A 5,549-nucleotide genomic window follows, 5' to 3' on the forward strand; every position below is an offset into this window, starting at 1 on the left:
CCATAAGACTCACACATGCCACCGAAGAGAGAAACACTACCGATGTTGTCCGCAGATTGTCATTGCCACCATTTATTCCCGAGAAAGCAACTCTGACTTCAATTTATTTGACCAAGGGCGAGCCCCCCACCACAACAAGCACACAAGAATCATGCCAGCCCATGCCAACCAAACAACTATACGCTCAAGTGGCAAGGCAGCTCCAAGTCCGAAGGCGAGCTACGACGGAAAAATATGCAAGTGATTTCGTCGTGGCATATTTGGAATTGTATTGTTCATTTTGATAATTGACCGAATGATTTACTCTCTGATTATGAATTCATGCACCTGTAAATTATAGCTTTCTACATCGTCTCATGCACAAACAGGACCATGTATGTCATTACATCATTAAAAATCATGATATGTGCATTTTTATTTTGGAACCATTGTATTTTTTCACTTGAAAATATGAAATATATGTGAAGCTAAAGGCTGACTCTTACCAACCATTGGTATGCATGTAAATAAATTTACGATTTAACAGTTTATGCAATTTTTGTTATAGAGCACACAAGACAAACTTTTCTCACAGAAAAATGGGGGGGGGGGGGGGGGGGGAAGGGGAGCGCAAAAGAGATATTTAACCATAATAGGTCTCCCCCTTATAATACTCTTCATATACCACAAATTAAACTATTTAACCATAGCAGGCCTCCCACTTACAATACCTACATATACCACTAATTAAACTATGTCCATTACATGGCCTTCTTCAGTGACAACACGATGATGGGGTACTTAGCCTTTGCTTTCTCTAGATGCTTTGCAACGATGGACGCAAACACCACAAACAAGTCATCAATAATGTCCTCCCCAAAGTGGTCTACGATTAGCGGCTCCATCACCGCCCTTATGCAATTGGCGACATTTGCCCCGCTGCCAGCATAATCTAGTAATCACATCACCGTCCAAGTCATCCTGAGGATCCCAGTTGGATTCAAAGAGTCTGGCATGCTCGATGTCGAAGAGCCTACTCTTGTTGATCAACTCTCGGACCTCTTTCACGGATGGGGTGTAGTAGGGCACGTTGAATGAATCCAACTTCTCCTTCTCCACACGACCCTATCATGCAAACCAATAATACTTATGGTAGGGTGGGTGTATCAAATGAGAAATCTTATTTTGCGGAACCTTTGTTCTTATTTTAGCGTTCAAAAGTGAACTTCTGTCTGACATGGTGGAATGCTAATAGTTCTATGTTTTAGAATGTGAATTCCTTTTCTCCACTTTTACGTGTACTTGGCACTTTTTTTCTTTTCCGGATAAAATGTACTGCCACTTTGCATATATGTTAGTATTCAACATCAATGTAATCTCGTTCATAGAATGTTGTCATGCAAGAATGAATTAGTTTAGGAACATATATAATTACATATGCAATTATAAGTTGGTTAACATGAAGAGTAATTTTATTTTTTAGAAGGAGGCTTTACCCGGTTTTTGCATCATACGTGGCACACAACCACAATATGAAGACTAATAATGGTATAATACATAGTTACTTGAAAAGAAAGCAAGATATCGTTGCTTTAATTAACATGTACCCGTACCTTTAGTACCAAAGACAGGAGAGATTCAGCAACCAATTCATACAAGGTGCCAACCTCCCCATGCGTCATCATCTCTTCATTCTTTCGGCCAAGAAACGTTAGCAACATTCGACCTCCACTGACAAGCTCTTTGAAACGCAATGTAAGGAACAACTCAAAGTCCTTTTTGAATTGTTCTTGGAATAGCTTAATCACCATAGGTGGAGTAGTTTTTCCAATGTAGATGTTGCCTTCATTCAAGTGAGTGCAACTTGAGAGCTCCTCCGGCACCTAGGTAATTACATATCATGATGGAGTCATTATATTGTATAAAATGGCCCAACAGTACCTACTACTCTTTCACCTCCCAGTCGGTGATCCATGGAAGCAAATTGAATTGTTTACAACTTTGCATGGTGAAGCTTTCAGACCATTCCGGTGTGTTCTTATAATGTGACAGGATATCGTTGAGATATTTCGTGCCTATCTTCAACTATTTTTTTGACCAACAAAATATGAGCAATATTAATATACACTGAAAAAGTAAATCATTGGATTCGCATCGTCATTGGCATCGGAGAGAACTACAAGAAAGTACTGAAACGGTAATCTTGGGCATAATATAGGAAATATATACATAGCAAATTTATACCGACTGTTTTAGATAAGTTTATATTGGCTGAAAATTACATTTGTGTTATCGTACTCACTCCACTCAGATATTTCTTTATATTACATATGTGTTATTGCACACACTCTACTCAGATACTTTTTGATTTTAATTCGCTGAAAATTCATCTGTTTAAAATACGTAGATATTTCTTGCTATTACTCCTGTTCCAAGGCTAGCTATTGCTGGGCAATACACACATCATGTCTTGATATTACGACCCATTTAATAAAAGCTCCAGTTAGCGAACAACGATGTCACACGTAGCTTCGTGAATCTAGCTTCGCACTGGAATGTTGTGGAGCAAGAAGTTGGAGAGGTCCAGAACATGCCCATAATATCAACAAATAGATAGGTTTGGCTTGTAGAATTTTTTTAATACACCTTATATTTTTGAATGGAGAGAGTAGTAGGTAGTATCTAAAACTTGAACAGTACTAGTTTTGAAAAGAAAAATAAATACCTTAGAGCGCCACATGAGGGAGTAGGACGAGTGGAAGAAGTGGACGCTCCTGGAAGGGAAAAGCTTCCTGTAGTATGACCGGGGCAGCCCTGCCACATAGAAGGGCGGCGTATCTTTCCCGCCGAGATCTTCAAATTGCTCCAGTGACCGGAAGACGAGGTTGAAGTCGTTCCCCGGCAGGTCATTCAGGAAGAACTGGACCTCCACAACGCGCCGTTCCTCTTCCGATTTCCGAGTGCAGGAGTGGACTGCACCGATTACCTCGGAGATGAAGCTTAGAGTGTTGGGACCCGATGAGCAGCCGAGGTCAGCGACGACCATGGTGCTCCGTCGGGCGGAGAGCGACGTGCATACCTCTTGTATGGCCTTGCGAAGCACCGGCCTTGTCTCCAAAATGGCCTTCTCCTGCATACATGCATGAAACACAGCAAATTATTCATGCAACGAGAGTGGATTGCAGCACAGTGCAGGATACAAACCTGGAGCCTCTCATCTAGTAGAAAACAAACAAACCTGGAGCCTGGAGTTTGCGGCGTAGCTGTTTTCGCCGTTGCCTGTAACCATGCGAACGCCGCTTGCTTCCTTCATAGCTATTCAGAAGTGATGCCTATTAGCTTTACAAGTTCGGGGGCTACAAGCTTGCTAGACTGACTGCACCATGTGTCCAGTATAGAGTATAGACCACAGCGGCTCTATCATTTATAGAGAGCCAGGATGACCACCACCCCCACAAACACGAGTAATGGGTGCAATTAGATGAGGGCACACGCAGCGTGGTCCATGAAAGCCCGTCAGTTTTTGTTAGGAATAAACCGCGACCGATATTGATGCGGAGCATCCTACGATCATCCCCATGGACTTACCATCGTCTCATCAAGAGCCAAAAGGACCCATGACACGAGCACGAGCTAGAGCTCTCGAGAACGAGGTGACTTCCTTCCTTAGTGATATCGCATATGATCCACTCGAGACATGGCTACTACCTAAGTCCGATATGCTATGCATGATCAGGTGTCAAGAGGACCCTTACGAAGATGCACGTGAAGACGGACAAGCCACCAAGTCCATGGATAAAGAGAACCAACGGAAGAAGGCAAGTTCACCTTCCAGGCCCCGGACATCCGGCCAAGGCCCCGGACATCCGGCCCCTGAAAATGTCAACAACAGCAGCAGCCCAGCCATCGAAGTGCTACAGGGCCCGGACATCTGGCCCTAGCCCCGGACATCCGCCCCTCGCCCGGACATCCGGCGCCACGCGACAGAAACTACAGTAGTTGAACCCTCCAGCCCGGACATCCGGCCGCCAAGCCCGGACATCCGGCCCCTCGGGAAGGCCCGGACATCCGGCCCGTCGCCCGGACATCCGGCCCCCCTGTCTGCGCACAGTAAAGGGCCGAAGCCCGTGTACCCCTTCGACCCTCTAGACTATATATACTCCTTCTCCCCCATCTTTCTAGGGTTAGCATTGGTTTAGCTCATATGTGAGATAGAGCATTGCTCATCCATACGGATCTCCTCCTCGAGAGAGACTGCGGCCCCTCTTCGGAGACGATCCACGTTGGATTTAAGACCCCCTCTTGGGTGGCCCCCCTCAAGACCTCCTTTCGGAGAAGAACCGGTTACCTCTTGTATCGTCCCTTGTTGGATTGGGACCGTGTGATCTCTATGTGTTCTTGGATCTAGCGCATGTGTAATCGAATCTTGTTGGTTTGAGTGATTCTCTTGTGTTTTCTCTCGTGTTCCTCTCGTGTTTCCCTCGTGTTACCCCTCGTGTTTGTCACGTTCTTCGTAGGGATCCGCTCCTTTCGTGAAAGATCGACCATCTAGGATTCCGCCCTACATCATCTTGGTATCATGAGCCACGTTGATCACGAGTTCGGAGCCCCCTCTCTTTGTTTTCTAGCTTGATTTTGTTGTTTTTCGTCCTAACCCGAAAATTGCCCCAATTTTTTTTTTGTGATTTGTTGGTGTGATGAAGTTTTGTTGGATTTGATCCGCGGATTTCGTGTGTTGCAGGTAGATCTAGTTTTTCCCCACCTTTTCCCCAATTTCCATCCACAAAATCTTCTGAATTTTGCCCCGGATTTGACCTCTCCACGCGGTGTTCATCCACGGATCCGGCCCGACCAGCCCGGACATCCGGCCCGGCCCGGACATCCGTGTTGGGGATCGTTGCAGAATTTTAAAATTTTCTACGCATCACCAAGATCCATCTATGGAGTTTACTAGCAACGAGAAGGAAGGAGTGCATCTACATACGCTTGTAGATCGCGAGCGGAAGCGTTCAAGTGAACGGGGTTGATGGAGTCGTACTCGTCGTGATCCAAATCACCGATGACCGAGCGCCGAACGGACGGCACCTCCGTGTTCAACACACGTACGGAGCAGCGACATCTCCTCCTTCTTGATCCAGCAAGGGGGAAGGAGAGGTTGATGGAGATCCAGCAGCACGACGGCGTGGTGGTGGAAGTAGCGGGGATCCCGGCAGGGCTTCGCCAAGCACAAGCGGGAGGGAGAGGTGTCACGGGAGGGAGAGGGAGGCGCCAGGGGCTGTGGTGCGGCTGTCCTCCCCCCTATTTATAGGGGTCCTGGGGGGGGGGGGGGGGGGGCGCCGGCCCCCTGGAGATCCCATCTGAGGGGGGGGGGGGCGGCCAAGGGGGGTTTGCCCCCCAAGCCAAGTGGGCGCCCCCACCCCCAGGGTTTCCAACCCTAGGCGCAGGGGAGGCCCATGGGGGGTGCACCAGCCCACCAGTGGCTGGTTCCCCTCCCCACTTCAGCCCATGGGGCCCTCCGGGATAGGTGGCCCCACCCGGTGGACCCCCGGGACCCTTCCGGTGGTCCCGGT

The 5,549-nt window shown here is 47.4% G+C and overlaps 1 pseudogene; it reads right to left on the bottom strand.

Moving 5' to 3' along the window:
* Positions 1 to 644: 644 nt before the first annotated feature.
* Positions 645 to 3,361, bottom strand: LOC123167627 (anthranilate O-methyltransferase 1-like; annotated as a pseudogene).
* Between the last annotated feature and the right edge of the window lie 2,188 nt (positions 3,362 to 5,549).

Source organism: Triticum aestivum, chromosome 7D (assembly GCF_018294505.1).
Source record: "Triticum aestivum cultivar Chinese Spring chromosome 7D, IWGSC CS RefSeq v2.1, whole genome shotgun sequence".
In the NCBI taxonomy this organism is placed as follows: Eukaryota; Viridiplantae; Streptophyta; class Magnoliopsida; order Poales; family Poaceae; genus Triticum; species Triticum aestivum.